This window comes from Archocentrus centrarchus, chromosome 18 (genome assembly GCF_007364275.1).
Source record: "Archocentrus centrarchus isolate MPI-CPG fArcCen1 chromosome 18, fArcCen1, whole genome shotgun sequence".
Lineage (NCBI taxonomy): Eukaryota > Metazoa > Chordata > Actinopteri > Cichliformes > Cichlidae > Archocentrus > Archocentrus centrarchus.
Window position 1 is genome coordinate 22,588,468 of NC_044363.1, and position 21,051 is coordinate 22,609,518.

The 21,051-nt window shown below is 40.0% G+C and overlaps 2 long non-coding RNA genes across 2 annotated transcripts; both read right to left on the reverse strand.

The window, feature by feature from the left end:
• Positions 1-10,596: 10,596 nt before the first annotated feature.
• Positions 10,597-12,229, reverse strand: LOC115796795 (uncharacterized). The gene is made up of 3 exons (XR_004021342.1): positions 12,161-12,229; positions 11,499-11,576; positions 10,597-10,704 (listed from the first exon to the last, which is right to left on the reverse strand). It is a non-coding gene; the product is annotated as an uncharacterized LOC115796795 (long non-coding RNA).
• Positions 12,230-16,231: 4,002 nt separating this feature from the next.
• On the reverse strand, positions 16,232-20,889 carry LOC115797536 (uncharacterized). The gene is made up of 3 exons (XR_004021428.1): positions 20,662-20,889; positions 16,798-16,893; positions 16,232-16,686 (listed from the first exon to the last, which is right to left on the reverse strand). It is a non-coding gene; the product is annotated as an uncharacterized LOC115797536 (long non-coding RNA).
• Between the last annotated feature and the right edge of the window lie 162 nt (positions 20,890-21,051).

Below are 21,051 nucleotides of genomic sequence, written 5' to 3' on the forward strand. Positions count from 1 at the left end.
ACTACAGGACACAAATCACACATCTCAGACTTAAAGTTTTATTGTTTCCATCACCCACCTTCCCACTTATACACACCTTAAGAAAATTATTACAGCATACAACTTTATAACATCGATGGTCATCAAATAATGAAGTTTCGCTCCTTTGCAGCAACAGTAGGGACCGCAGTAGATTCTAGTGAAAGATTTGGCACATTAATGGCATCACTTCACATTTAAAAGCCGTCCAGTGGGTTCAGACTGCAGTTCAACACCAACGACCACCCATGTGTCTACCTTCATATTCCTCCTGTAGTCTCATTTATGGCAATAAAATGACAAACTTAATTATATTTGAACAGAGAAAGGCCATGTTAGCGTTTAGTTTCAGTTTTTGCACTGCATGTATCTCAGGTGTTTTGGTCTTTTTGGATTTAAAGTAAATGTGTTAATATGTTTGAAAAGTTTCTGTCCTTATTTTTGTTCAGATGTGTGTCTGATCTAATTACTGATTACCACTTGTCGTACATGCTTGTAGATGAAGTCATATATAAATAAATATGTGAATGAAATGAGCATTTTCTCATTACAAGAGAGAACACATGAAATCTTTTAAGTAAAATGCTGCCCCCCTGTGGTGACAGTTTAAGTTAATTACTGAAGAGGAATCACCTGCATTTACATGAACCCATGCACCTCAGTGCTCTCACATGAACATGAATTAAACACAAGCACGACTGAACATGCGTCACCTTTAAAATCCAGAAGACCTGCTGCTTCAAATCAGGATGTTTGATGTTACACTTCCTGTAATCACTTCAAATGAAAAAGCCTAGGTTTTTAGTTTACAGAAACCCTTTGATTGTCACTGGGGCATTTATTGTGAAACATTTTAAGGACTCTGCAACAACAGCTGGACTGGATCAGGTATGATCTCACCTGGATTATTAACTGGACATGCATTTCAGGCCAAATGGTGATTCAAAAGTCCACCGCTCAGTTGTTTATATTTTGTTTTTCAAAGAGACTGACGTCCTTGCATTTGTGATTATAAATCCATGATGTAATAGATGTCTGTGTCTTTATATAGCCTATTGACAAGTGAATGACTGTAAAAGCACTCATGTTGCATATAAAAAATAATGAACTAATGTCTAAATGGGATTTCAGTGCTTCAGTCTGCAAATGAATTCACTCCTCTGATCGCTTTAACAGCAACTTTATAGATGAGGAAATGAGTGTCAATCAGGTGCAGCAGGAGGGGAGGAGTCAGAGAGAAACTCAGTTTGTGTTGAACAAAACCTGCCAGTGAGCAGATTTAGTCTGTTACCGTGGTAACTGACTTAAGGTTGAAGTTAACTTTCTTTCTGGGACAAAAAACCCGAGTTTCCCTCATCTCAGCGTAAACTGTAATTGTTAGCTAAACCTGCTTCCTGGAGTAGAGCCCAGGACTATAAGGTAATCAGGAACTGGCAATAACAGGTGCACAATCAAGACATGGGAGGAAGTAAAACCCAACGCAATGCACAAGAGACAACTACCTATCAAAGTAAATCAGGAAATTACAAGAGAGTAAAAGTAAGAGAACTACTCAAGATGAGTAAAATAAAAATGAAATCAAAACAGGAATACAAGAATCCAACAACTCAAATGTTAGAGCTGACAGATGCATTACTAAGTAAACAAAAGAACAACAGAACCCAAGTCACAAACCATACTTTTTATGGTGATCATTTAGTATTTGTTATTAACAGACTGAATGCAGACACTCTCCCTGCAAGAACCCAGTAAAATCAGTATAGCCAAAGAAGAGACTTTTACACAGTAGTGGAGTTAACAAACATCTTCACTTAAGACTAAACGTTCTGTCTGCATCATTCTATCAAATAAATATTATCCATGTTTTGTGCCATGTTTCATTGTATTTTATCCTGATACATTTTGTACTTTGGGGCTGGAGCCTATCCCAGCTGTCACAGGGCAAGAGGCAGGGTACACCCTGTACAGATCACTAGCCTGTTGCAGAGCTAACACAGAGAGACAGACAACTATTCACATGTATGGGCAATTTAGAATCACCAATTAACCTAACCCCACTAACTGCATGTCTTTGGGCTGTGGGAGGAGGCCAGAGAACCCGGTGAGAGCCCATGCAGTCAAGAAGAGAACTCCACACATAAAGGCCCCAGACTGGATTTGAACCCAGGACCTTCTCGCTGTGAGGCGACAGTGCTGGCTACTGTGCCATCCCATATGTAAATGAATAATGAAAATGTTTTAAGAAATATCCAATCAAAAGGTCACGAAAATGCTGCAGTGAAAAGCATTTAAAGTATGTTTACAATTTAAAGCATTAACTGTTAAGCCCAGTTGATTGTGACATCAATAGAAAGTGTGCTGCTGCATTATTCATTTGATTATATGCTTTAAATACACATATCACATGAAAACACTCATTAAATGCATAAATGCACCATGCACACTGATTCTGGCCTTCTGTGTATGTTTATGTTTGAGCTTCGATATTCATATGATCATCCTCCTGTGCGCTATAATAGCAACAAGAGCAAAGAAGCGCAAATAACAAGACGTTGGTCAGGTTGGTGCTCCAAAACGCAAACAGGTAGAGTGTCTTTTCGCAGCGGTTGTAGCTTGGTTCATAATTGGAGTAGATCACCACATTACCTATAGAAATATGGTAGATATCCCAGAGAATAAAGTGAGATTGGTGCAATATCAATCAATCAATAAAACCTTATTATATATTTATTTTTCTTTGGGCACTTTAGAGAAGAACAAACACAAGCTGGCATTGCTTTGTGAAACGTTTTGCTCTTTATCAGAGAGTAGTGACTGCATCCAATTTTTTTTAACGTTCAAATCAATAAACTGATCACGAGCTCCCAACTGTTTGATTTCCCACACAAACAAAAGCCCTCTCATTCAGGTATTTTGCCTTAAAGAAAAGCCACTGTGCTCCTTTCCAATTCCATATTTCACATTTTTGGACTGGAGTACATTTGCATGAGTCACAGCTCATAATGTTTCTTATCTATCTTGCTATCATTGATGCAGCCACTCACCTCATCCACAGCTGGAAACAAGCTATTGTAAATGTTCGGTGAAGAACAATGCCTTTTCTGGCACGATGGAACATCATAAGGCAAAAGTGACAGCTAAGTGGCTCGACGACCAAAACATTAAATATTTGGGTCCATGGGCAGGAGATTCCCCAGACCTCAAGCCCATCAATGACTTGTGGTTAATCCTCAAGAGCAGAAACCCCACAAATTCTGACAAACTCCGAGAGCTGATTATGGAAGAATGGGTCGCTGTCAGTCAGGATTTGGCCCAGAAGTTGATTGACAGCATACCAGCGTGAATTGCAGAGGTCTTGAAAAGGAAGGGCCAAAACTGCAAATACTGACTCTTTGCATAAACTTAATGTGATTGTCAATAAAATCCTTTGAAAGTTTTGAAATGCTTGCCATTATACTTCAGTATATATACCACAGAAACATTTGACAAAAAGATCTGAAAGCAGTAAAGCAGCACAGTTTGTGAAAACTAATAATTGTGTCAATCTCCCCCTTTAAGGTTGTCTTTACTTTAATTAGTACGTACTTTATTTGGCCAAGTAAACGTCTCATTGAGAGTAAAAATCTCTTTTTCAAGAGCGACCTGTCCAGGAGGGCAGCAGCTAACTTTCTTCTGATTGGTTGTCCTTTCTGAACAGGTTTGAGCAGCTGGTGTGCAGTGCTTCTGTTTTCACAGTCAGAACTGTAGATGATCATATCATTGAAGATATCCGCTCTTACTGACATCACACAAAGTCAGGAGCAGAAGGGGAGCCTGATGTTGAGCATATCACATACACTAACCTTATTCTTTTAAACTCTGAACACATTTAATATGAGCATCCATCAAAGTCATTAGCAATATTTATTTTCACTTGGTTACTTGAGTAATTCTAACATTAACAATGCTTTTAGTTTTGCTCAGTCTCTGCCATGTTCACGAGCTTCTTGCTCACTCCATCTGCTATATTCTGCTGTGCAGGTTTTGCATAATTTTTCTGAAAACAGTTGCCTGCTGTGGATAGAAACTGCATAACTCTTAAAGCTTACCAGCAATGTACCAGCAAAAGAAGAAGAGGGTGGTGACAGACCAACAGATCAAGTTGCATGATCCATACATCCACAGTACAAAGAAGGCAAAGACGGGTCCACAAAGATAAATGGGGATGAAGGAATGTCCTGGACAGTCATTGAAGTAAGTCCCACCTATGAGGCACAAAAATCAACAGAACTGAGTACACTTCACCAAACAAATGATGATTATTTTCATACACGTCTGCCTTTTCTCAGCAACCGTTTAACTGATCTAGTTTACACTGGCCTGTATTGCTGAGGGCCTGGTGAAGTGAATGTAGTGCCCAGTTAAGCAGTTCTCTTAATCTGGCTGTTAAAGTTTTACAATTTCTGCTTGTTCAAGTGGCCAGATACCAACAAAGAAAATGTGGAGCAAACAGTAGATTTGGTTGGGACAACATGCAACATGCTACTGATGCTAAGAGGTAGTCTGAAACTTTATATATCTAATTTGGTTGGTATTTAGCCTGTAAAAGAAAAGTTCTCCAGCACCATCACTAAGTAAAGTGCAGGAGCATAAAAGGAAGCTAAAATCTGTTCTTATGGTCTTAAGCAAAAGTCCTCCTACACTCGTATTACCTGCTTTCTGTTCTCTGACAACAATTAATTCCCTGCATGTGAAGGTTATAGGGGGCATCTGACAATTGTATCATAAGAAATAACATAGACTCCACTCTCCCCACAAACAGTGAGTGTAACAGTAACATATATTCAGATAAATTCACTCTGAACGAGCTGCTTCTTTCACTTACCAACAATCACTTGAGCAAAGACAGTGATGAATAAAAGCACCATGATGCACACTGAAGGAAGACAGAAAAGATGTTTTTTCAGTCACAAATGAAACTGTTCACCAGCTGCAGATGTGCTGCATGGCACTCTCTCACCTGTTGTTGCTGCTTTATTTGCCATTATGACGAGATGTAGAAATCACAGCACACACTCAGATGCTCCAGCTGTCTGTGTTTGCCAGGCAAATGAAAAGTTCAGTCTGCAAGAAGAATGAGAAATCACAAAAAGTGTGCATTATTCTATGAAAGAGAAATGCTATCTAAATGATAACTAAAGCAACTCAGCAAAGAGAGATTTATTGAAACAAACAAACATAAACCTTAAACTCAGGCGCTGTCTTTCAAACTGAAATTTTGGTTATCAGCCTCAACCTGCTTTGTAAGACACACGGTTTAGGTTTTCTGGGCCTCTTTTCCATATTCAAATATAAGTAACATGCCACAGCTACATAAAAAGCAACTTTTTTCATTTACAAATTAAATTTTGATGTAAAAAGTTTCTTGTGAAGGGAACTGATAAAGTTGCTCCTCCTGTTTATACTGTAACATCAACTCCTGGTGGGCATTAAAGGAAAAGGAAAGAAAAAAATCTGAACATTTTTGAATGAAAAATTAGATACTCTGTGTTTCACGCTAGGAAAACCTGTGGAGCAGTGATACCCAAAGTGTGGGTGGGAGCCCCCTGGTGGGCAGCAAAGATACTGCAGGTGAGCCGCAGTAATGACATAAATTCAGATCGAAATTACTCACAAATATGTGCAGTTACATGTTTATATATATATATATATATATATATATATATATATATATATATATATATATATACACACACACATTTATCTCTTCCGCTTATCCTTTTCACGGTTGGGGAAAGTGAATTAAAACTGATAACAGGAGGTGGTTAGTTAGTGATATTACTCATTACTGTGATCTAAATTTACTGCTTTTGTAGGTGGGTCACACGTTGACATTAACAGTTTACATATGACTGGGTAACATTAGTAATTCATAGCCAACAGCCTGTGTTCTTTATGTTTTTTCAATAAAAATTTCAAGGAAATACATCACTTGCTCTTGTATTTTGATGAGGAAGAGAATGGATGGATGGATGGATGGATGGATGGATGATGATTTAAGTTTGAGTGTGTTATTATGAGTGTCGGCTGTGTGTGGTAGGCAGTGTAGGACACAAACTCGGGATGCTGGAGACAAAACTGAAGTTAACAGAGCTTAATGCCAAGTTTCTTGCAAGGTTCCAAAAACATGAAAAAACACACAATCCCAAACCAAGGTAGGTAAATAATCTACAATCCAAAAACCTTAGAAGACTTTATTTGTCATTATATGTACACATATAATGAAATTTGCGTTCCAGAACACCCATCCAAGAGAAATACAAACAACAGAAACAAACAGGGGGGACAGGTGTCTGAGGTTTACCTTTAGCAGGAAAACAGAAAGAGATACAGTAGGATAGCTAGGTTTTAAAAAATCATCTTGTACTGTGTTCATTATGAACACCTTACGAGGTTCCAAAAACCCCCTCAGCAAAGCAGCAGCACATTTAAAGCCTGGAGAGCACTAGGGTGGGTAGGGGAGGGGCTGCCAGCGGAGATGAGCAGGATACTGTGATGGCCACACAGCTTCCAGACCAGCACTTCATGATAAGATGGTACAGTCAGCCTTGGTTGCCAGGATACCAGTTCATACAGGTCACAACACGGGGCGGGGGTGAAGAGCATCTATTTACATAACATCTCCACACTCTAAAAAGCCCAACTTCATATTTGTTACTCTAACTTATTTTTAAAAGCTGAGAGAACAAATACACTGTTTAAAAAGTTGAGCCAACTGAAAATTATAAGTTTACCTCTAAGTAGTGCAACCTACTTAAAGTTTTAGGTTGAACAAACTTCAGATAGTGATTTGGGGATCTGCTGTAGTAACAAACATGGGCATGCTTCATGACTGAACTTCCCAACTCAAGTTGACAGAACTCATTAGCCCTTAGTTGAGTAAACTCAAAAAAGCTTTGCAGCTGGTTGCTTTACTTTTTTAAGTTGACTCAACTTTTCTTTTTTAAATGCAGGAAGGGCTACAAACACAACAGCCCAGCCAGCACAGCATAGGAGAGGTGAAGGGCAAGACACTAGTGGTGGGCGGATCGATCCAAATATCGATAATATTGATACCAAAGTTGGTATTGATATTGATCAATACCAGTGTGATGAGATCAATACTTTAGCTTCAGTTTCTCTCCTGCATGCAGTGCTGGGGCTTCATCAAAGATGCGAGCTGACTGTTCCTGTCACAGCACAGAGCAGGCGCACTTTACTCCTCCCCTCCCTGCAGTGTTTTGACGTTATACCGTCACGTGACACGTAACATATTGTACTTGGGAGAAAGAAAGGAATTTGTCAGTGGTCTCAAACATAGACATGTACGTCTATGGTCTCAAACTTCCGGCCCACGGGCCACTTCCGGCCCCGCCCCCTACTTCCAGCCCGCGATTTGATGTCAAAAATATAAGACAACTTGGCCCTTTAAGTTACTTTTTTGACATTTCGCTTTCCACTCCAATTAAGAGGAGTTAGCGAAATATCAAAAAAGTAACTTAAAGGGCCAAATGGTCTTATATGTTTAACGTCAAATGGCGGGCCGGAAGTAGAGGGCGGGGCCAGAAGCGTAAATGTTTTATAATGTTGTGGAGTGATAATTTTGTACAGCTTGTTTATTTAAGAAATACCCAGAAAATTAGTGAATGAAGGGATTTTTTTAATTATATTTTTGCATTATACTTTCTGAACACTCTACCTGAAAAAAAAGTTTTAATTTGTTCTTGAGTGATCATTTTGTACACCAGACATCACAATGTATGGGGAAAATTGTTTTGTTACTGTTCTAATGTTTCAGAACAAAAAATAAAAACTTTTATTTTGATAAAGTATTTTCTATTTACTTATAAACTTTGCCCAATTCTATCCTGGTTTATAAGTACCTAATGATCCAAAGGGAAAAAAAAAATCATAAAACATTTAAACTTCATAAAAATTCTTCATAATTATTAAAAAAGTATCGGTATCGGTATCAGTATTGGCCATACTGGCCCTGTATTTCCTTGGATTGATACCAAATCTTGCAGTATTGCACACCACTACGAGACACCATCTAATTCCAATCTCATTGTACATCCTGTATAATGACAATAAAGGCATTCTATTCTATTCTATTCTATTCTAAGAGGGGGCGGGGACAATCTTTTTTTCCCTCCTTTGCTGCTCAGCCTTCACTCTCAGTGGCTCCACTTCAGCTTAAAAATATATCATATATAATAAATTATTATTATTATTATGGGTCTGTTTGGTAGATTTGTTTGCAGTGTTTTGTTCATTTGTTTTTGTGTTAAATAAAAATAAAAGTTTGATTAAAATATTATACAAAAGTAAGAATGCCTGCTTTCATAAAAGAACAAATACCGTATTTTCCGGACTATAGAGCGCACCATACTATAAGCCGCACCTACAAATTTTTTGGAAAAAACTGGAAACGTACATATATAAGCCGCACCGGGCTATAAGCCGCTGGTATCTCCGCCGCTCTCGGTTTTCCACAATTACTCGGCACTCAGCAGAGGGGGACAGACAACCCCAAATTTGAGTTATAACAAGTCAATTCACCATTGATTCGTTCACGCCGAGCTTACGTGCAGCGGCTCTATTTCCCTCCTGTAGTGCCAGGTCGATAGCCCTCAACTTAAAAGCGGCATCATAGGAAGTTCTTTTTGTGGTTTCCATGATGAGGGAGTTTGAAAAAAATCTCTTTTGTGCCTGCTGCTAGCACTTGTTGGCGCTTTCTTCTTTGATTTCCAACTTTGACGTCCCATGATTCATATCCTGCTAAAGAGCCCCCTGGTGGTTAAAGAAAAATCCACAGAAACGCCGCACCGGGCTATAAGCCGCATGGTTCAAAACGTGGGAAAAAAGTAGCGGCTTATAGTCCGAAAAATACGGTACATAAAATCAAGTAAGTATAAGGTTTCTCATATAGGGATGCAAAATGATTTATCTTACAAACCATTCATATTTGCCAAGTTAAGCTAAAACATATGAGGCTGCACACATAGTTGTTTTAATGCTGCTGAAAAAAAACATAGTGTTTTTATATTGCAAAAAATTCTCGTTTTAAAATTATGGTTTGTCCGTTGTACGATTGGATAAAAGGCCTCTCCAAAACAAGTTCCCGGGCTGAACTTCAACCCCAGCCCGCCCCTGGCCGCAGCACTTTTGACTTTAGGAATGGCTGCTGCAGAGAATAGATGGAGAACATTTAGATCAAATTATTGTTGCACAAATACGGTTTTAAACAGCTCTAATGTTGCTGCCATGATGTAACTCGGTTTAACGCAGTAACCTGAACTGAATCTGAATCAGAGCGACCAGTCACATTAAGATCCGTCCAAATGGTCAAACATCAATTTCTTCGTGGGACCAGGATTCAGCTCCGAGCCACGAGAGCGTGAAACTGCAGACCAGACACTCGCGTGCAAGATGGCTTCATTGTCCGCGTGGCTGCTGAGTTCTACGCGCGTGGAATGAATAAGTGCGCTCGCGAAATTAAACTCAGATTATGTTTTTTCTCGCGCGTGACTTTTGACATAAATACAATTCTATACACATACAACACTGAACGTCATGCACTCATATGTGTGTAGAAATATTATAACCCAAAGTAAGTAAATACAAATATAAAAATACCATAAAAATTGTTATACCTTAATTATTTTTTTGTAAGGAAACGCATTTACCTGGAGGCGCACTGGAAACAGCGATTAAGTTGTACCGAGAAAGAAACCTGCACCACCAAAACAATGCTGCAGACTTACTGACGAAAGTGAAAGAATAGTGTCTTCAAAGGAAACCACACATTTGCAAACATTTCCTGTCCACTAAGATACAGCAGTTGCTGTCCGTTTACACTGGCTCCTAATATTTCATGAGTCTATCACAGACTTCTCTTTATATCCTCAAAAACCTAAATAACAATTTCCTCCACTCTACAAACTGGTCTGGTTCTTACATAACATTTTTCTACTCTACATGAGCACTCAAAGCACTTTATACAACATGCCTCATTCACACTCACACACACACACACACACACACACACACACACACACACACACACACACACACACACACACACACACACAAAAATCACATTCTGATGGGTTCAGTATTTTGTCCAAAGATACTTTGGAATGCAGACTGGAGCAGCCAGGGATCAAACCACCAACCCTTTCAATTAGCAGATGACCCTCTCTGCCTCCTGTAAAGAGTGAATCCCTACCCCAACCCCCTAACTTTGCAAGCCTCTAATATTCTTGGGACTTCCTGCATGAAATCATAACATGCTCCATACAAAAGAAATTTGGGAGTTTTTCCCATAATGAAAAGTGTATTCACAGTCTGATCACTTTCCTTTATAGTGTCCAACTTCTGCTTATGCCTCCAAATTTGAAGGTTTTGTATGAATTCTAAGGTTTCTTTGATTTTCAGTGAATGATACAGCTGATACTGACTATAACATACATTCCTCATCAGTGTGGTCTTCTGCTGATGTGTTGTACATTCATAGATGCTCTTCTGCATACCTTTGGTTGTAACCTCAGGAAGTATTTCTTTTCTTGAGTTATTGTTGCCTTCCTGGCAGCTTGAACCAGTGTAGAAATTTTCCACTGATCTCTCTGGCATGAAGAAGGTATTTTCACCCAGAGAACTTCAAGGCTGTTGGAAAAGCATTTGAGGTGATTAACTCATGAAGCTGACTGAGAGAATGCCAAAGCTGTGATCAAAGCAAAAGGTGTGTACTTTGAAGAATCTAAAATCTGAAACATATTTTGGTTTAACACTTTTAAGTTTACTACATGATACCTTATGTGTTCCTTCATAGTCTGTATGACTTCAGTATTAATTTATAATGTAGAAAAAAAAAAAAAACATTGAATGAGAAGGTGTATCCAAACTTTTGATTGGTACTGTAATAGTAATTAAAAAGACTAAAACTAAAGATTTTCAGTCTGACTCAAACTAAACTGAATTTGTACATAAACAATAAAGTGATCAATCATGACATGTTGAAATGGTTTATCAAAGGGGGGTGTGTGCTGCTCAGGGCAGAGGCGTGCCTGTTCCAGAATTATGAGGTGCACAAAAGGAGTCTAAAGGTGCTCCTCCTACTGCCCCACCCACCCCAACTTTCTCTTTTCCCCCACTTCCTCTTTTTCATAACTTCCTAATTTTCATACGGTCACGCCCCCCTCAGAACTTAAACTACCCTCACCCCACTCACACACCCACTGATTGACAGCCACCCCCCCAACTGTTGCATCATCTCTAGGTCAAACATCACCACCTCTCCCCACACACATGCACACACACACACCATCCCAATATCAGTACCAGACACTGACCCCCTGGTGTGTGTGAACCGGCCTTAATGGGTCTTAACAGAAAAAGCTTATCACAGGGGTGTCACGAAAACTTGTAGATGTGCTAGAATGCGGAGGAATATGCCGAACCATTCATACAATCTGAAACGGTGATCAGTAACAGACACTGGCCCCTGCTGCAGCACCTTGCACACGTGTGGACCATGCCTTAACACAAAAAAAAAAAAAATATCACAGGGGGGACGCAGGAGTGTCACGCAACCTGTGGGAGTGGTAGAAAAGCAGAGGAAGACAGGCCGGAGTGCACATACATTGAACGAAGATCCTAAACTTATTTTAGCAGAACACCGCAAACGCTATTTTAAAACATGGCTCATGGTAAGAAATATCTTTTTCTTTTTTTTTTAAAATTCTAACCATACTATCTGTGTTAATTTAAATTCATATTTCTTAAAAAAAAAAAAAAAAAGTTTGATCCATAGGTAGACTGTCATTTACTGTCACAAGACCCGGTGACACTGTCGATCAAGGTTGGTGATTTAGCCTATATATATTTTTCTATAAACAGACATTGTTCATTTAAGGTGTGTTGTATTCTATGTTTTTAACAGGTTATTACATACAAGGCACACCAGTTAGACACCCGTTAAGAGAGCTGAAAATTATATCAAACGGTATGTAGTTTCATATTACAACATAACACAGTGTTTAAAATACTGAATAAAATCATTCACATCTGTATTTGTAGATAACAAGTAGATTTTTCACTACCGTGAGAGCTGGTAACTCACCATTTCTACAGCAGCCATCACTGCCGCATCTTCAGCAGCCTTTGAACCCGCACATCAACCATGGAGGCCTTTCCACAGCTAATGCGCATAGGGACTTTAGAAGGTATGTCACCTGATGATCAACCCAATGTACATAATAAGATATGTTGAGAGAATGAGTCTAAATTAGAATACAAAAGCCGTAGTGGGTATGTGTATACAGTTAAATTTAGCGACGCAAAATTATGATGTGTGCGGTTTCTAGCGAGGTTAAATTTTGGCTTTTATCTCTTATTTTATAAACTATTTTCTCTTACAGATGTTTCAGCTGTCTCAGTGTTCCTCCTTATGGAAACCCAAAAGGTTTTACCCAAACACTGATAGCACTGTCACCATATTTTCCCTTCATATAAACCACATTTGGTGACATGAAACCTACCATTTCATTAGGATTGGGAATTTCTTTACTAGACATGGTCTCCATGTAAAAAAAAAAAAAAATGGCTATGGAAATCTGAAATAAATCAATGTTAAACAGATTGTCTTTGTGAGGTTTTAATTTGCCTTTGCAAAGGGGTCAAACAACAATACAGAGTACAACAGCAGTCTGCATGGTATTTGGTGAGTAGGTGAGTATATCTTGTAATAGAGGATTATATGAAGACAAATATATGATACTATGGAGCCTTCTGTCTAGTTATAAGAACAAAATACAGAGAAGGTCAAAAGCTTTAAAAAAAAATTCCATCACACAGCTTATCTGAAAACCCCCCAAATATCTCACTGTTATTCGTACAAAAAAGAGCAACTTAATTAAAAAGCTGAAACCAGTTAGTGTTCAAACAAATAACAGAAGTATTGACCAATACTTCAGTCACTCGATCTGTTAAAAAAAACAACTGTTATTTAGTGTCACCCATTTGTAAACAGAGAATTACTGTTTTGTTTTTTTTCCCCCCCTTTCATTGCAAATGAAACTTGCTAGCATCGTGCATTTGCAGTTCTATGTTTTGTTCATCTAATAACCCACTTTATAGTTCATGGGCATGCTTCCAGCTGTCAAGTATGTCTCTTATATAAAGCAGGGGAGACTCAGAAGAGTCAAACAAAATCAAACAAGTCAAGCTCCAAAACACTAAATATTACATTTCCCATTCTGCAGCTGGACACCATGGCTTACTGAACCACCAAATCCACCATTTTCTAAACATCACAACAGTCTCAAACGCATCGCTAGAACATCATTCTTTACAGAGCCCCCCCCCCCCCCCCCCCCCCCCCCCCTCCCCTCCCCCCCTTTAGAAATCTAGAAAATTCCAAATCTTCTCTGCAAAAAGCTTATTCTGGTATTGACTCACTGTGAGATTCTGGTACCCCATGTGCTGACAATCAGGCTTGTCATCATTGGAAGCAATCTCAATGCAGAGAGAGATCAAACAGTGGCAATCCCATATCTCCACAGTCTGGCACTGAACTCTATCCTCCAAGATGACAACTCCAATCCAATGAACAACACTAAACAAGCATCGATAGCAGAATAAGATCAACTCATAAAGGCATTTTCCTTACAAATGTGGCACCATTTAAGGAGAAAAAAAAAATAACAGGCTTTCTAACTGTATAAGATTTATTGCCAAGAAGAACTGTTATAACAAAGAAATAATTAACCAAGCACAACTTACTTAATGTGCTAAGTTTATATACCCTATATTGCCTAAAGTATTCGCTCGTCTCCCTTCATACACATATGGACTTGAATGACATCCCAATCTTAATCCATGATGTTGGCGTACCCTTTGCTTCAACTCTTCTAGGAAGGCTTTCCCCAAGGATTAGGAGTGTGTTTATGGGAATTTTTGACCATTCTTCCAGAAACACATTTGTGAGTTCATAGACTGATGTTGGATGAGAAGGCCTGGTTTGCAGTCTCTGCTCTAAATCAACCATCCATCCTTACTTTGTGCCCTGGTGTGCAGTTGGGAGTTGGGAGCACAAATTTGTCCAAAATGTCTTGTTATGCTGAAACACTAAAGAGTTCCTTTCCTGAAAAACAACTCCACACCATAATCCTCCCTCCACCAAACTTTATACTTGGCACAATGTAGCCAGACAAGTACCGTTCTCCTGGCAACCAAACCCACACTCGTCTATTGGATTACCAGATGGAGAAGTGTGATTAATCACTCCAGAGAACATATCTCCACTGCTCTAGAGGCCAGTGGCAGCATGCTTTACAACACTGCATCTAATGCTTTGCTTTGTGCTTGGTGACGTAAGACTTGGATGCAGCTGCTTGGCCATGAAAACCCATCCCATGAAGCTCTCTACACACTGTTCTTCAGCTAATCTGAAGGCCACATGAATGCTGGAAGTCTGTAGTGATTGACTCTGCAGAAAGTTGGTGACTTCTGTGCACGATGCACCTCAGCATCCTCTGACCCTGCTCTGATTTTACTTGGCTTACCACTTCATGGCTGAGTTGTCGTTGTTTCCAGTCGCTTCCACTTTGTTATAATCCCACCAATGGCTGACTGTGGAATATTTAGTAGTGAGGAAATTTCATGAATGGGCTCGTTGCACAGGTAGCATACTATCATAGTACCATGCTGGAATTCACTGAACTCATGAGAGTGACCAATTCTTTCACAAATGTTTGTGGAAGCAGTCTGCATGCCTAGGTGCTTGGTTTATACACCTGTGGCTGTGGAAGTGATTGGAACACCTGAATTCAATGATTTGGATGGGTGAGTGGTGCATACTTTTGGCAATACAAAGTATTACCTTTTCTGGTTATTCTGGTATAAGCTTCTTAGTTACCTTATGGCAAATAATACACTATTTGCAAAATGTAAAAAGTTTTTAGCCCAACATACTGGTGAAGACTTTAAAGCCTACATCAGGTTTTATTTAATGCTGTCAGAGAATATGTCCTCTTCATGCAGCTGACTACATTCAGTTTTAAAAACAGAAGCTGTGCAGGTTTGAGATCAGCAGCTTTCGTAAACACCAAACTGAGCTACTGTTTATGCTCTTGAATGTAAAAAGCAGCATGTCAGTGGACGAGGCTTAGGTTATACACTATACTGCTACAGGTTTTAGCTTGTCTTTCTTCACACACATCCCATTCTTAATCCAGAGGGTTTAATATGATGTCGGCCCACCCTTTGCAGCTATAACAGCTTCAACTCTTCTAGGAAGGCTTTCCACAAGGTTTAGGAGTGTGTTTGTGGGAATTTTTGACCATTCTTCCCGAAGCACATTTGTGAGGTCAGACACGGATGTTGGAGGAGAAGGCCTCTCTCGCAGCCTCCGCTCTAATTCATCCCAAAGGTGTTCTATTGGGTTGAGGTCAGGACTCTGTGCAGGCCAGTCAAGTTCTTCCACACCAAACTCGCTCATCCATGTCTTTGTAGACCGTGCTTTGTGCACTGGTGCACAGTCATGTTGGAACAGGAAGGGGCCATCCCCAAACTGTTCCCATAAAGTTGGGAGCATGTAATTGTCCAAAATGTCTTGGTATGCTGAAGCATTAAGAGTTCCTTTCACTGGAATTAAGGGGCCGAGCCCAACTCCTGAAAAACAACCCCACATTATAATCCCCCCTCCACCAAACTTTACACTTGGCACAATAGAGTCAGACAAGTACCGTTCTCCTGGCAACCGCCAAACCCAGACTTGTCCTTCAGATTGTAAGATGGAGAAACATGATTTGCCACTCCAGAGAACACGTCTCCACTGCTCTAGAGTCCAGTAGCGGTGTGCTTTACACCACTGCATCCGATGCTTTGCACTGCGCTTGGTGATGCAAGGCTTGGATGCAGCTGCTCGGCCATGGAAACCCATTTCGTGAAGCTCTCTACGCACTGTTCTGGAGCTAATCTGAAAGCCATATGATGTTTGGAGGTCTGTAGCGATTGACTCTGCAGAAAGTTGGTGACCTCTGCGCACTATGTGCTTCAACATCCGCTGACCCCGCTCTGTCATTTTACGTGGCCTACCACTTCGTGGCTGAGTTGCTGTCGTGCCCAATCTCTTCCACTTTGTTATAATACTACTAACAGTTGACTGTGGAATATTCAGTAGTGAGGAAATTTCACGAGTGGACTTCTTGGACTGGTGGCATCCTATCACGGTACCACGCTGGAAATCAGTGAGCTCCTGAGAGCGACCCATTCTTTCACAAATATTTGTAGAAGCAGTCTGCAAGCATAAGAGCTTGGATTTATACGCCTGTGGTCATGGAAGTGATTGGAACACCTGAATTCAATGATTTGGATGGTTGAGTGAATACTTTTGGTAATGTAGTGTATGTAAAGATACCAATTTCTTGGATTTATTGTCCCTTTGCCTTTCTGTCTTCACCTTTTTTCAGTAAAACATCTACAATTTTACTGACAGCACATATATGGTAGCTTAGCCTTTGTACTTTCTTCATCAGCTAAATTTAGAGCTCCTACAAATTTAAGTGTATTCAGTATTGGTGGACATATAGGATGATTTGTCTGTTGTCACTGGGTGGTGCTGAGGTCTGAATCTGAGAGCAGCTCCTGTAATCACAAAGACAAAAGAATCATCATAAACTGTCAAATATGAAGTTTACTGCTCAAAGCTGAAATTAAGCTTCATGTATTAACACATTATCCAATATAATATTTCACCTTGAATTTAGTGGTGCTTTTTAAATGGAGCACTGCAAAAATGAAATGATGGTGTAGGGTTCCAGTCCTGGTTCAGCTGTGCTGCATTGTGGCAACCTGCAGGAAAACAAAGACAAACATATTATGGTAGGTATGGTGGAGGTATTATCACCAGTGATTGATCAGCTGCTTTAGCACTGGACATCATGCTTCATATTATTTCTGTCAAAGGATGTAAGCTGTATAGAGTACTGCATATGTAACTTTGTGAACCATACCTCATTAAGAATAATTCAGACTGCTTTGTAACCTGAATATGTCAATTCAATTCTCAGTAAAAAATATTTAAATAAATATAAAGAGTCAGTCAGTGACATCTCATTCTTTCCAACAACCCCTATTGTAAATAGATCAAAGGAACAGTTTACCCTGCCTGAGATAGGGTTACAGGGGCCCCACCCTGGAGCAAGGCCTGGGGAGGGAGTTCGAGGGAGACCTTCTGGTGGCCCTCCTGTACGCCCGCCACCTGCAGGAGGCATTGAAGGGGTTGGGTGCAATGTGTGTTGGGCAGAGGCCCTGGCGGACTACCAAGACTGGCCATTGGGACATGGAATGCCATCTCTCTGGTGGCATAGGAGCCTGAGCTAGTGCATGAGGGGATATATATATATATATATATATATATATATATATATATATAGCTGGGGAACAGGCCCTGACAGTTCAGAGGCCTGACAGGCCCTGACAGGCCTCTGAACTGTCCTGCCCTGACAGTTCAGAGTACCCAGCCTTCTTGGAGTTGCTGGGCAGGGTGCTCAAGAATGCTGGGAGACTTCAGTGCTCACTGTGGTTGGGAGGAACAGCGTGCCTGATCTGAACCAGAGTGGTGTAGACTTCTGTGTAAACCACAGTTTGTCCATAACGAACACCATGCATGAAAATAAGGATATCCATAAGTGCACGTGGCACCAGGACACCCTAGGTCACAGGTGGATGATAGATTTTGTTATTGTATCACCGCTTTTATTTATATTATTAATTTTTGGGCCTTTTTACGCTTTATTTGATAGTCAGCAGGGAAGAGAAACAGGAAATCGGGAGGAGAGATGGGAGGAGACATGCAGTAAATGGCGACAGGTCGGGACACGAACCTGCGCCATCTGCACCGCCCCGCAGCATATGTGGTCGCCTGCTCATCCCTGGCTAAGCTACCCTGGCACCCCACACAGGCACTTTTATTAACATTCAGCTGTAGATGTACATGAGAATTTGCTCAAAAATAAACTATTGGCTTATTTAAATAATAATACATTAATGCTTTTTTCCTCCATAACAAAAGACTCACAATGGTGCTATAAAAATGTAAACAGAAAAGATCCAGCGCAAAAATAGCAAAAGGCTGACTTATTCTTTAAAAAGCCAGTCTGCAGTGAAGCAGACTTCACTAAAGTGCTTCCTCCTGTGTGTACTCCTGTACATCTAGTACTCTGTGCAAATAACAGAACATGTAAATAGACTGAATGAATAAACTTCCATCCTTCAGTCAGCAGCATTCTAGCATTCTGCTCCTGTTTGCTAAAGGCAGTGACAGCAGAGTTCAGTAAATGAAGCGGTGAAATCCTCAGCCCAGGGCACAAGCGTCTCAGCAAGGCGCAACGCCTGGCGATCAACCACTAGCTAGAACACTGCAGCGTATGGCAGGCCGTTTTAACATAAAATCCGATTCACCACACTTACCTTCCAGATATCTGAAATTGATTTATGACTAGACATATTAGTAAATTAAGATATCTCTAATTATATTTTGACTAGACAAAATACCTATTTGAGATATCTCTAATTATATTCTGACTAGTCGAAATGACGTCAGATTTACCCATTGATTTGAATGGCGGCTTCAATTCAAGATATCTTCAGTGAATTACTGACTCTATGAAACTCACATTTCAGATATCTACAATTAAATTATGACTAGTCATAAAGTTAATTCAAGATATCTTGTTTTTTATTCTGACTAGTCATAATTCTAATGACGTTTGAGATATCTTGAATTACGAAGCATTTTGGCGGAATATTTATAAGGCACTTTGTTGAAACGGCCTGCTATAAATCAGAGATTCTGTGCAGGTTTCTTAAGCAGTCTTTAAGTACACGATTCTCCGCATATCCCATACTGAAGAGCTCGTTCTGTATTGTTGCATTTTATTAAGAGTTTGTCCACAACAGCCAGCGCCATTGCAGCCACCTGAAATTCTACACAGGAAATCTGGACAGCTCAGTACAGCACAAGAGGGCTTACCCGCAATCGATAAATTCAGCTATCTAAAATGTAATTTTGACTAATCACAATTACGTTTGAGATATCTTAAATTGTAATCAGGGATGTGTGACCCGTCATCCGGTGACGTCATTTGAGATATCTTGAAAGGAATTTTGACTCTTCAAAATGTAATTGAAGATATCTTGAATTATTACTCTTACTAGTCAGAATGTAATTGCAGATATCTTAAATTGCCATTCTGGATAATCAATATGTAGTTTTGTCTAGTCAAAATGCAGTTTTAGATATCTGAAATGTAATTACGGATAGTCGGTGGATTTTATGTTCAAACGGCCTGCCATATGCAGCGTGCCTAAACACGCAGACACACACGATCACACACCAAATCTACCTCATCCAGGAGATACAGCACTGTCAGGACTCTTTTATTTGCTCCCTCTTAATGTAGGAAAGCCTTCCTAGAACACAGAGTAAAGGCTATTTTATGTCTTAGTTTAGGCTGCATGTATACCTCACTGTATTTGACATTACTGCACTTGTGATTATTTTTGCATTTAAGAAAATGTTTTCTTTTAAAAATATGAATTTAATATGGTACATAGATACAATAAAGGGTTTCAGGGTTTTTTTGCACAGGTATATGCAGCTACTGTTAAAAACTGTAATTTCTACACTGGACAGTAATTCATTTTTTAATTTTATTTTCTCTTTTTAATATTTATTACTGCTCATTAATAAGAAAAGTATTTATCTGATTAACTGATGGACTAATCAACAGTATACTTGATTACTGATCAATAGCTGCAGCTTTATATTAAACCTGTTTCTTTTATTTACCCCATCAGCTGTGCTATTAACAAGCTGAGATGTCAGCTACAGACTGAAAGCGATATTGCAGGCAGTTTTCGAGTAAAGAATACAGTGAGTATATTTTCAGTCCTTAGTCTTTGGTTAATCCCGCATTAAATCTTCCATTAATGAGGGGCTGTTGAAGTGCATGCTTTTTTTATTTTAGTGTTAGTGTCCTTACACGTGTGGAGAGACAGAAACATGCAGCTGTTTGCAGATATTTCATGATCAGCTCTGAAGAGGAGTCCAGCCTGTGGCTCTTACAGTACAGTACTCATATAAGAGTACAGTCATATAAACGGTTTCAGTGCCTCATCTTCAGCTGCAGGTCTGAGCATCCTTCAGTTCAGGACAGTCAGAGCAGCAGAGATTATGTCCAAGAAAGCTCGTTCCTGCCACTGGAAAAATAATTCCCAACCGTAACTCAAAGTTTCGAGTTAATGAGAAAGCAGGAAACATCCGCTGTCCCACACTTCCACATGAGCACTTTGCTTCCGTACCTTTCATGCAGTTATTATTCGCTCGAAGGCAAAGCTGCAGAACAGGAGCCAACTTGATCACGCTTGCTTTATACTGATGCTGTCAGTACCTGAGTGCGCATGCGTCGGCGCAGTCTGCTTCCAGGTAACGAGGAAATTGCATCTATCATGGAGCTTCGCGATTGGCAGAGCCAACTAGATATTTCGAGTTATGCATGCCATTATTTCCAAGTGGAGGAAACGAGCATCCATAAATGTCTGAACTGCAGCACTGACCTTAAATGAGCATCTTTAGCCGGAGTACATTCACGGGTTAGCTGTCCCACACATTTACTGATAAGCACAGAAACCACACTCTGAACTTGCCGACAAAGTGCGACGGTGCCTCAGGCCCTTCATGCCGGAGAGTCCCGGCCACTGCAGAGCAGCTCAGGCGGTCCGTTTCAAACAGAAAGTCCTGCTTCTGGACAGTAAACACTGGACCTCCTCTCTGCGACCCGACTCCAGCTGCTGCTTCTGGTTGATTTTATTGGCGAAATGGATCATTACCGCCACCAACTGACATGGAGGGTGGACTGCAATGAAGAAAACTGAAATCCCACCAAACAAATGAGTCTGTCTTAATATCAAATATCCTGACAGTTTTCACTTTTTGATTACTTTTGA